The sequence below is a fragment of the Lactuca virosa genome, chromosome 6 (genome assembly GCF_052849685.1).
Source record: "Lactuca virosa cultivar CGN04683 chromosome 6, Lactuca_virosa_CGN04683_v6, whole genome shotgun sequence".
Taxonomy (NCBI): Eukaryota; Viridiplantae; Streptophyta; class Magnoliopsida; order Asterales; family Asteraceae; genus Lactuca; species Lactuca virosa.
This window is the reverse complement of record NC_136431.1, coordinates 193,903,053-193,916,450: the sequence shown is the minus strand read 5'-3', so window position 1 is coordinate 193,916,450 and position 13,398 is coordinate 193,903,053.

Genomic DNA, 13,398 nt, shown 5'->3' with positions numbered 1-13,398 from the left:
GCAAGCACCAGTACAGAGCCTACTTGGTTGAGCTATTCAGCCTCCTTAGTTAATCCGAAATCACAACTTCAAGCCTTAAAAAAACTATGTGTTTAGTTGAACTCCAAATGCTAGTCGTTGCGGATATAATGAAGAAACAAGAATGATGGTCTTCAAAGACAGCTCCATTTATAGGTTGTGGTGTTTTTGTATAAATATCTCACATTTGTTGGGTGTAAGAGACGATAATATAATTGGAATTGGTTTCGTTAAATCATTGAAACTTTCCTAAGGATAAAGTGATTTGAGTATATCTGATTGAAATTGTTTCTAGAATCATTTTACTGTAAATCGATGGATGATAACTTTTTTTTTTCTAAAAGTGCATCAAGAACAGATGAATAAAATAATGATTTTGTTTGATGCTTTACTGATTTTTGAATCAGATGTTCTTGAGAATGGATCGACTCACATATACATTTATTAATTGATGCTGCATTGGTTTGGAATTTGAGGATTTTGTTGGTTTTTCTCTTGATTCGTTGAATCGGATAGCAAATGGCAGATTATGTTTTTGTTGATTTCAAATGGAGAATCGATTTATGTAACATCCATAAAAATTCATAAAATTTAGACTTTTCAAAACAACCCTTTTTCTAAAGAAGTGTTTACAAAAGCCATTGTTCCCAAAACATTATTAAAAAAATCAAAATCGCTTTCAACATAGTTTTCAAAACATTCACATTATCAGAGTTTCCCAGAAATCATAAGTCCAAAAAAACGCGAGGATGTGTACGGTCATGCCTTCACCTTGACACGATCCACTGAAGAACCTGAAATCATAAACCAAAACTGTAAGCACGAAGTTTAGTGAGTTCCCCCAAAATACTAACATACAAACAATAGCATATATACAAAACAACATACTATGGGTCCAATCAACCATCGGGTTGGAATACCCCATGCCCCTTAACCATCGGGCTGGAGTGCCAACATACTATGGGTCCAATCAACCATCGGGTTGGAATACCCCAGGCCCCTCAACCAACGGGTTGGAATGCCAACATACTATGGGTCCAATCAACCATCGGGTTGGAATACCCCATGCCCCTCAACCATCGGGTTGGAATGCCAACATACTATGGGTCCAATCATCCTCGGGATGGAATACCTTAGGCCTTCAACCATCGGGTTGGAATGCCCCGGCCTGTTGGCTTACGCACAAAGCAGTGAAACCTTAGCCACCGACCAAACATGTACACATTTAACAGATAATTATATAACAGACTACAGCCAATCAACAGATCTACAGATCACAAAACATATCATCATCTTATATACCAGGATACCGATCTAACAGATCATAACAGCATATCAACATCCTATCTACAAGGATACCGATCTAATAGATCATAACAGCATATCAACATCCTATCTACCAGGATACCGATCTAACAGATCATAACAGCATAGCAACATCCTATCTACCAAGATACCGATCTAACAGATCATAACAGCATAGCAACATCCTGTATACCAGGATACCGATCTAACAGATCATAACAGCATAGCAACATCCTATCTACCAGGATACCGATCTAACAGATCATAACAGCATAAAAGCATGCATAATAGGATATCAATCCAATGGTTCGACATTGATGCCTTCGACCCGCAATTACAGTGAGGAAAACTCACCTCGCAATGTCGAATCATACTGAAAACCTCTGAATGCTAGTTCACGAAAATCCCGAACTCTCACAACCAAATAAACATCCAATTAACAATTGGATTACCATCCTTAACTAATGATTCATACCTAGGGTAAATGTCCATTTTACTCCTTCCCTAACTGGGTCAAGGCCCAAGTCCAAATCTTTGATCTAAAAGGCCCAAATTATCTCAAGGCCCATAATTGGCCCAATTTTTCAAATTGGGCCCAAACTCCTTATTGGGCCTTATCCTAAGGTCCAATGCTCTAATTAGCCCAAAACACACCTACTCAGATAGTCTATTAGGGGTCCAAGAATTTAAGCCCAAAAGATGGCCCAAAACATGAAGTCCAAATGCGAAAACCCAACAGATAGTGCATGTTGGGCGTACCCCGAAGGTACGCAAGGCGTACGCGAGCCTCGCATTGACCACATACGAGGAAGCTAACCAAGTACGTAGGGCGTACTTCTTCGTACGCGGGGCGTACCCTCGTAGAGCCCAAAACCTTGTTAGGAGCTTAATGGCTTAAGCACTTAAGCCTAAATTTCAGATCCATGGTTCAAAAGTACTCCTAAATCATAAAGTCTCAAACTTTAAGACTTTGGACGTCTAAAAAGTCCTTAATACATTGTCTTAATCCATTAAGACCTCCTACAAACAACAAGGAACCAAGCTAGCTAAAGGGACCTCATTTTTATGACTTAGAACCCATCCTTGGATCTAAAAGGACAGCCAAACACGTCCAAAACAAAGCATGCACAATATTGGGACTTTTGGGACAAGAAGAACACCATAGAGCTACCAAAACAAGATCTAAACAATCCAAGCATAAAGGTAGAAGCTTTTTACCTTCCGGAGCTTCCCAAGAAGATGGTAATCCAAGATCTACAAACTTGCTTTCCTTCCTTAATTACTTTGATGCACTTTCTTCTCCTTTTGGCACACAAATATCACACTTTAAGCTCAAGATGCTCACTTATGGGGTTAGGTGTCACACCCCCAAACCAGGATGGCGGAAACGTCCGGGGGTGGATGCCTTTCATGTATAGTATTATAAACAGTTGAATAATAGTAAAGAAAGCAAACACAACAATCATATATATAATCGAAAAGTTTACATTGTTTCACAAGTTACATGTTTCAAAATCAATTACAAAATGATGACAAAATAATGGTTTGTACGACGCCTTAGCGTCCTATCCTCAAAAGCTTGAAGTTACCCGTTTTAGTGATTACCTGAGAATACATGTAATTTTGAAAGAGTGTCAACAATTAAGTTTGTGAGTTCATAAGCTTTTGAAAGTAATGTTAAAATCCTTTATTTGTAAAAGTAGCGTTTGTTCTAGAAAAATCCAATATTTTCCTTTTAAAATGAGTTGTAGTCTTACGACCCAAAGACCGAAATGCTCAAGTATTTTCCATACTTAAAATACTATATGCAGTTTTAAGTCATATAAAATCGTTTGAGTGAGTGAAACCCCGTAAACTATATGTATCGTTGTTTCCCATGTAAGTTATTGTAACCGTGCTAAACGACATAGATGGCATGTACGATGTTCTTCAGGCGTCAGAATGTTATGACATTTGTCACCCCAGACCTGCCGATCTAACTGTAGCTAACAGTTTAGGTGCGAGATTGTCAGTCCCGTATAGATCTATACACAAGTATCACGCTCTCCCTACAAGAGACTCTGGTTATAATACAGAACTTGGTAGGTACATGGATTTGTACGTGAAGACTTTAGCTCACAAATTTGATTCAACGAGTTTACGTGTAGTGTAAATGAAAAACCCTTATGAGTATGATTATACCCTTTTCATCGAAGTAAAATAGCATTAAATATAATCAATGTGTATTTCTATAATATTACACATGCCCACTGCATCGGGCCCCGCCCGACATTGGACTAATCCGGCATCGGGCCTTGCCCGGCATCGGACCGAAGTCCGGAATACATATCATAGCACATATCACATAAACATATAACACATAGACATAATAAACTTCCTCAGGCTTGCCCCCGCATCGGACCAAAGTCCGGTACATATAAACTAATTCAGCATCGGGCTTACCCCGGCTGTAACGCCCGTAGATCTGGGCTAGTCAATTTAGAGAAGATAAGCATCAAAGTGACTTTTTGATAAAAAGATTATTTATGATGAATAATCTTAACTAGGTTGTAGTTGTCGTGACAAGGATTCCAGATATATAAAGAATGCCAAAATCCGAGTTATAACGAAGAAGTTATGACTTGTCGAAGTTTCGCGACAGAACCGGCACGAGACAGCGCGACGTAAAAAGTGAATTTACGTTAGAGCGATATTTAGCCTTAGCGATCTAAATAAAAGTCTTATAATACGTTAAACCGAGAGTGTGCATGAAAATAACGTCCAAATCTGACTTCGTATGAGGAGTTACGATTTTTCTAAGTTTCGACTTAGCGGTATACAACCCAAATCTCGAAATTGAGATCGAGTGATATTTGGCCGAAACAATCTAAACGAGAATCGAAGATCTCGTTGATAGTAGTCCAATGGTGAAAAGACTGACAAAAACGGACGTCAGATGAAGAAGTTATGAATTTCTAACGGAGTTTTCCTGTCCCAGCCTACTAAAAATAATAAAATAAAAATAAATTCAAAATTAGCCGACGGAGTCTAAACGAAAGTTGTAGAGAATAGTCTCACCTACGCGTAGATATAAAGAACGTCAAAAACGGAGCTCGTATGAGGAAGATATGAATTTCTGAAATTTTTAAATAATTAAAAAATATTTATAAAATTATAAATTCGGATAATATCCGAAGCCATGACACGTCCGATCCTATCCACCCGGTACGCCCAGTGTACCAGGAGTACGGCCAGCGTACTCCGGTCTTGTGTGGTCCGAGACACGGCCACGTAGCCCCACCGAGACTTCGCCACCTGGCAGCCTCATTCGAACTACGCCCAGCGTAGATCTTCGTACGCCCAACGTACGCATGAAAGAGGCATTACGCCCCGCGTACATGGAAGTTACGCCCAGCGTAACCCGATGACCAACAGCCTATAAATAGAAGACGAGGGTTGCAGATCTTGTTTGCTAATTTTCACTTATCTCCCTTTTTTCTTTCTTCTTCTTGGCAATTTATACCCCCGAAGCCTCGGTATCATCCCGACACCCGAAGCAAGTCCCGAGGCCCCGAAGATCCCGAGAAATAGAGTTGTCGAGCCAAAACTCTGCCCGCGAGAAGCCCGGTTTTTGGAGAAAACGTCCCAGTTTCATCAGAAAAGATTATTTTAAGAGACGAGGTGTTGTCCGATCATCGTCTTATCAAGTGAATGTGTAGTTACTTTCTTCTAACACATAGATATGAAGTATTTGCTATGAAGTACGTGCTATGTGTTTATACATTGTTTGTTTATTGAGATGGATGTTGAAATAATGTTTTATACAGGTTTTAAAAGATTTAAACTGTATATTTGTTTGCATCTACAAATATGTTGGGTAGAACATGTGTAAATGAAATAGTTGATGTGAGACGAAATAATAAGTGTTTTTGAACTCACGTGTTCATTAAGTATTTTTGAACTCTATGTGTTCACTTGGTGTTTTTGAACTCTATGTGTTTGTTAGGTATTTTTGAACTCTATGTGTTCACTTGGTGTTTGAACTCAATGTGTTCATTAGGTATTTTTGAACTCTATGTGTTCACTTGGTATTTTTGAACTCAATGTGTTCATTAAGTATTTTTGAACTAGATGTGTTCACTTGGTGTTGTTGAACTGAGTGTGTTCACTAAATGTTTTAGAACTAAGTATTCACCAGATGTTTTTGTTCACTAGGAGTGTTTGAACTAGGTGTTCGTTAAGTATGTTGAACTAAGTGTTTACCGGTTGTAATTTGAGGACCTTGACAGTGGTGGACTTTGTGTCAATTCCTTAGGTCAATCCTTAGGAATAAATGAATAAAGGATAGTTGATTCTTAGGGTAAATCCTTAAGAAATAAAGGAGATAATGGGGATGGGTAATTTGGATTGATTGATAGATTGATGATTGAATATAATAATTATATTATTGTGGGTCGAAAACCCTATATGCTCACCAGGCTCCCAAGCCTGACCCACTCAGTTTTCTTTGCATTACAGGTAATGGCACAAGAGTATAAGTTGGTTGACTTGAAGAGAGATTTTGGATTATAGACCAGTAGTTGAAAATAACTGTTGTAAGGTTAAATTGTACTGTTTATGCTTTTTGGTCTGTATCGGAACATGACATCCCGAGCTTTTATTATTTAATAAAAAGTACATTCTCTTTGAGAAATGTTTGATAAAGTTTTATCATATTTTGTTTGGGAACAAATTCCGCAACTGTTTTCTTTAAAAGATTACTCAGATTTTAAAACAAAGCATAAACAAATCGGTCTTTTTTGGCCGTGAAATTGGGGATGTCACACCGGCATACATAACACATAACATGCGTGAATGACAAAGACGTCAAGCATACATATACTCTTCTCGGAACCGCCCCCGCATTGGACCGAAGTCCGGAACATATAAGCTGCTTCGGGCTAACCCCGACATCGGACCTAAGCCCGACATATACTAACATTTATAAACGGGCGTACATTGGTGCCTTCGACCCGTTCCTACTGGAGGAAAAACTCACCTCTCAATCTGGCTGCTGAAAACTCGTGCGAAGGTAACTCTGACCGCTGCTCCAACTACTCCCCGACTATTTTGACCAAAATAAACACTTAGTCAAAAACTGAGAATCCTTCTAAGGGTAACATGACTATTTTTACCCCTTTGATCTAATTTGGACCATGACCTAGGCCCAATCCTTTCTAGTCCTTCCAAACTCACTAAATCCCATTAAAGTCCTCAAATGGCCCAATTTTCTAAATTGGGCCCAACTCCTCAAATGGGCTTTCCACCCAATCCTAAACTAGTCCTTGGGCCCTTAACTGACTCCTGGGGGCCCATCACGGCCCAACATCTACTATGTCCAAAGCTTGGCCCAAACCGAGGCCCAATAACGTAAAGCCCACTGTCTGAGCGTACACTGAGCGTACCCTTCTGTACGTTGCGCGTACAACTTGTTTGGCTTGTACGTTGCGCGTACTGGCATGTACACCCAACGTACTCCCCTGTTAAGCCATTTTCTTCAAAGCTGCTTAATCCCTTAAGACACTACGTCCAAACTACAGATCTGAGTCCAATAATTCGTCTTAACCCATAAAGTCGATCACTTGGTGGCTTGCAACCCACCAAATGAACCCAACTCGAAAAATAGCAATAAACTTTCTGTTGGATATAGTGTCTAAGTCCATAACTATATTTGGTATGTACTTGACCCGACCCGGCATGGTCCATTTGGGTTGCACTTCACCCGAACAATTTATGGATAATCGTTTGAGAATAGTATAAGTTATGATTTATTAATATATTATAAGTCCTAATATATTAATATAAAATCATATTATTTAATTAGTATTGATTTATAATTAATCTAGAATTAATTTAGAGATCAAAAGTATGACTAATTAAATATGGGCTCTTGTATTTATATAGTGTGGGCTAATGCTTATTTGGAATGGGCTAGGCTTGCATGGAAAGTCCATGGATACTCCATGGAGCTTTAACCCATGGATCTCATGGAAATGAAAAGACATCGGTATTAGGGTTTACATGAATGTAACCCTAATCCACCACACTATATAAAGGAGGCTTTGGTAGTATAAACAAGGTTTTACCTTTTATTTTGATAATAATAATGGTAGTATTGATGCTTTCTTTAATAATGTTCTTTATTTTAAAGCATTACCTTGTGATGGTGTGTATGAAACTGTATCTGTTGTAGATAATCTAGGAAATAATGTATTGTGTATTAACTCTTCCACTAGCTTAGATAAAGCATCCTTATGGCATTGTCGTCTTGGACATGTAAGCAAGAAACGCATAGGCCAACTCCAAAAGGATGGAGTCTTGGAGTCATTTGACCTAAAGTCAGATGATAATTGTGAATCTTGTGTGCTTGGTAAAATGACAAAGTCACCTTTTACTGGCACTTGTGCTAGGGGTGAAGGTTTGTTGGACCTCATACACACGGATGTGTATGGACCCTTCAGAACCGCCACAAGAGATGCTAATCGGTTCTATGTGACTTTTAATGATGATTTTAGTAGATATGGATATGTCTACCTAATCAAGCATAAGTCAGAAACCTTTGAGAAATTCAAAGAGTTTAAGCAAGAAGTGGAGAATCAGTTGGGCAGGAACATTAAGATGCTTCGATCCGATCGTGGTGGTGAGTATCTTAGTACTGAGTTCCTTGACTATCTTAAGGAATGTGGGATTGTCTCACAATTGACACCTCCTAGGACACCACAGTTGAATGGTGTAGCTGAGAGGCGCAATCGGACCTTGTTGGACATGGTTCGTTCCATGATGAGTCGAGCTTCGCTACCAAACTCATTTTAGGGGTATGCCTTAGAGACTGTCGCCCATATCCTTAATCTAGTCCCTACAAAGAAGGTTGCCAAAACACCTCACGAGGTATGGACTGGAAAAGTTCCCAATCTAGACCACATCAAGATTTGGGGTTGCGAGGCTTTCGTGAGACGCGAGACTCACGATAGGCTCGAACCCCGAAGCGAAAGGTGTATTTTCATCGGCTACCCATAGAAATCCTTTGGTTACATCTTCTACAGACCCAGTGATAATGTGGTCTTTGTAGCAAGAAGAGGATTCTTTCGAGAGAGAGAATTCATGAGCCAAGGAGACAGTGGGAGGCAAATTGACCTTGAGGAAATTCAAGAGTCAAGTGGTGAAGGAACCTCAAACCCTAGCCCTCAACCTGAGGAGGAAACTCCTGTTGAGCCGACTGAAGAATCTATACCTCTGAGGCGTTCCACTAGAGTTAGGAATGCACCTGAGCATTATTATGGTTTTCATATTACTGCAGAAGGTGAGACACTTATCAGTGATAACACACTGGTAAATCTGGATGAGCCTAACAGCTACACGGAAGCCATGGCAGGTCCTGAGGCTGCTAAATGGAAAGAGGCTATGGATAGCGAGATACAGTCCATGTATGACAATCAAGTTTGGAACTTGGTTGACAATGTACCTGATCGTAAGATAGTTGGGTGCAAATGGATCTTCAAGAAGAAGACCGACATGGATGGTAATGTACACACTTATAAGGCACGACTGGTTGCAAAGGGTTATTCTCAAACTCCGGGAGTTAATTATGATGAGACCTTTTCACCAGTGGCCAAGATTAAGTCTATTAGGGTTCTGTTAGCCATTGCTGCATTTCATGATTATGAAATATGGCAAATGGATGTCAAAACCGCTTTCCTTAATGGAAAGTTGGCTGAAGATGTTTACATGGTTCAGCCAGAGGGTTTTATCAGTACAGAGTACCCCAGTAGAGTGTGTAAGCTTGAGAAATCCATTTATGGATTAAAACAGGCACCTCGCAGATGGAATCTTTGCTTTGATGAGAAAATCAAAGTATTTGGCTTTTCAAGGAGTGAATATGAATCTTGTGTCTATATCAAGGCTAGTGGGAGTATAGTCAGCTTTTTGGTACTGTATGTGGATGACATACTACTCATAGGAAATGACATCCCAACCCTGCAGGAAGTAAAGTCCTGGCTTGGGAAGTGTTTTGTTATGAAGGACCTTGGAGAAGCTGCATATATCCTAGGGATAAGGATTTTGAGAAACAGGAGTAAAAGACTAATTGGACTTAGTCAAAGCACCTATGTGGGCAAAGTGTTGAAAAGGTTCAACATGCATAACTCCAAGAAAGGAGAGTTACCCATCCAGAGTAACGCCAGATTGAGTAAGACGCAAAGCCCTAGTACTGAGGCTGAGATAGCATAAATGAGTCGAATACCTTATGCTTCAGCTGTAGGATCGATCATGTATGCTATGACGTGTACTCGACCTGATGTAGCCTTTGCTTTGAGCATGGTTAGCAGGTATCAGGGGAACCCTGGCAAGGCACACTGGACTGCGGTAAAGAATATCCTCAAGTACCTACGGAGGACTAAGGACTGGGTCCTTACCCTCGGTGGCAGTGAGGACTTGAGAGTTGTAGGGTACAGTGATGCTAGCTTTCAGACTGGCAGGGATAATTTCCGCTCTCAGTCGGGCTGGGTCTTTACTCTAAACGGAGGGGCAATTACTTGGAAAAGTTCCAAGCAGGAGACAGTGGCTGATTCCACTTGTGAATCAGAGTATATAGCAGCAAGCGAGGCAGCAAAGGAGGCTATATGGCTAAAGAACTTCATCGGAGACCTTGGAGTTGTACCAGCTATAAAGGAGCCAATGGAGATTTTCTTTGACAGCAATAGTGCGGTTGCCTTAGCCAAGGAACCAAGAGATCATGGGAGATCCAGACACATTGACAGAAAATATCACTTCATTAGACATCGAATAGAAGAAGGAATCCTCGTGGCAAAGAGGGTATCATCGGATGAGAACCCAGCAGATCCCCTCACGAAGGGACTGACTCGGGCTAAGCATCTCCAGCATGCTCGGAGCATAGGGCTGAAGGTTGATATTAGTTTTAGTAGTTAGATAATCTTGAAATTTGTAAAATGTAATTGACATTTGATGATAAATAAAAGCTGTTATTTATGAGTAAAGTGTTGCTATCTCTTGTCAATCGTTTACTATTATTTCTTTTGCATGTTTTGACTTCCAGAATAATTATGTTATGGTTTATATCATATTATTCAAACTCTCCACAGTCGGTCATATGTTGGAAGTAGATATGAATCAAGACTGTCATGGGTTGGCTTGTAGAGGTCTAAGATGTTAGACAAAGCGGGGCTACAACACTCATGAGTGCTCATAAGTTCTGAGTATTGGATTCAACCCACGCTCACTTGTATCACTTCATGGAATTTATCTCGAGTGATTGTGAGACGGTAATATCATATAAGTCTTCAAACCTAGAGATATGATTTGTTGCCTATGAGTTGGTTATGCATTGATTGCATGAAAACGCATTGGTAACTCGATGTTATAAACCGTGCTTTTATGTGTAATTCAACAAGTAGTAGAGAAAACATATGAGTCGAAGTTTATATGTTCCTTCTAGGATTAGAAGCGATATTTGGGCCCCTCGATGATTTTGTTTTGACCTATGTATCGGGCCCGGTCAGAACTAAATTGATGTGTTCAGTTAAGTTCTATGTCAAACAAATCGGAAATCGGGAAACAAATGCTAGACAATAAGCAAGATCATGTTCCATGTATTTGTCCGGCTGATATCTAGAACAGAGGATTATATGATCACTTATCTAAAATGGCGCTTCATAGTTCAACAGAGTTTAAAGAGCTACGATTGCTGATCGGTTCCTGAAGTCATACTTGCAACTATAGTTATTAGACTTATCCAAGTGGGAGACTGTTGGATATAGTGTCTAAGTCCATAACTATATTTGGTATGTACTTGACCCGACCCGGCATGGTCCATTTGGGTTGCACTTCACCCGAACAATTTATGGATAATCGTTTGAGAATAGTATAAGTTATGATTTATTAATATATTATAAGTCCTAATATATTAATATAAAATCATATTATTTAATTAGTATTGATCTATAATTAATCTAGAATTAATTTAGAGATCAAAAGTATGACTAATTAAATATGGGCTCTTGTATTTATATAGTGTGGGCTAATGCTTATTTGGAATGGGCTAGGCTTGCAAGGAAAGTCCATGGATACTCCATGGAGCTTTAACCCATGGATCTCATGGAAATGAAAAGACATGGGTATTAGGGTTTACATGAATGTAACCCTAATCCACCACACTATATAAAGGAGGCTTTGGTTCTTGAAATTACACGAGTTGTGGTGAGTAAAGTAAGAGGGCCGATTTCAAGAAGGTGATTACTATTCTCTCAAAGTTCCAAGTTTGTGGTGATTTGTGATTTCCATTTGAGGCATCCACACTATTGGTGCTAGGCTCTAAAACTCCAAGCAATCAACTACAACTACAAGGTAAGTAATTCTACTAGCTTTATTTGATTCAAGTTCCCCATGCCATGCTAGATAGGATAAGAACCTTGGAAAAATAATTATTTGCATGTATCATAGTCAAACATAGATCCAAGGTTTCTAGGGTTGCATGTACACCATAGGAGTGTTAGAATGCTCAAAAACCCATCACTTTCATGGAAATGACTAGATCTCATGCATGGCTACATAAAGGCCTCAAAGGTTGAAACTTTACTACTAAAGGGATACTTTGAGCTCCAAGGGTGGCAACCCTAAGCTCAAAATCGAAGTTGCATGGTAAAGATCCATCCTTTGGACCTTAAAAGGTCCAAAACTTCATAACTCTAGATCTAAGCTTCTAAGAGGAAATTTTGAAACTTTATACCTCCTTTGAGTGCCAAAAGATGCAATAGTCCCAGATCCTTGAGCTCAAGATACTCAAGTTCTTCTTCTCCAACTCTTCTTCTCTTCTTCCAAGCTTTTCTTCACCAAAATGAGCTCAAAAGTCAAACACACACAACAATGGAGTATGAGGGCGTATTAGGGTTTTCTAAGGGTGAGGGACTGGTGAGGGCGTATTTATATGTCTTAAACCCTAAAAATTAGGGTTTGGCTTCTGCTCGCATACGCTGGGCGTACCTCTTGGTACGCTGCGCGTACGTGCCCGAGTCCCCCGAATCCAATGAGCCTTTACGCCTCGCGTACGCCAGGTTACGCCTAACGTACGACTTATGGGCAGCCCAAATTCTTGGCCCATTCTGCTAAGGTCCACTCCAAAAGTCCATTTGTCCCATTGTTAGTCCAAAACTAATATTAATTACATAATTTAAATAATACCTCGAGAGATGGATGTTACATCATGATGCTCCACTATGGCACAAGGTGCTCCATCATGTGTGTCGCTGATGCTCAGGGGTTGTATGACATGGAAGAATGTTCTAGAAGATGTTGCATGGTGGAATATAATTGGTTGCCACCATTCATGGGCCTATAAGCCAATGTGCTTGGCCCATTTGGGTTTTAGGTCTGATCCCTCAACTATAAATAGGGATGCATGCTTAGTCATTTGGAGTCTGGTGTCTTGTATCCTTTATCATTAGCGAGTAGGACGAATCTACAGTGAATTGTACTTGTAACCTTTGTTTGAAAACTCTGAAATAAAGAATACTCCCATCCTGCATGTGGAGGTATGTCACCTTAACCGAACCAAATAAATACAACGTCTTTGTATGCTTTTAGTTTTGCTTGTTATCCACATTACATCCTCACAAGGGTCATCAGAACTTGGCATGTGGCATCAGATATGTTCTGAGTCTTGACAAGTATCACCTATTTTTTCTAACAAGTGGTATCAGAGCTGCGGTTGGTGTTCTGTTGATTGAAGATGACATCTTACAAGTTCGATTTGGAGAAGTTTAATGGTTCGAATGATTTCTCTTTGTGGAAGGTGAAGATGATGGCTCTTCTATTTCAACAAGGGTTAATTGACTCTTTGATTTTTACGAGATTAATTGACTTAACATGAAGTGCATGTTTAATCTCTTCTACATTTCTTCTTTCTCGTGACGGTATGTCAGATATCACAAGTCCGGATAGTAAACCGTCCATAAAGAAACATGTGATACCCGACCCAAGACTCTCGGGTTTTGCGGAGGTCACATCACATTCCTTAAAGCTAAACCACACATTTTGCTAATGTAT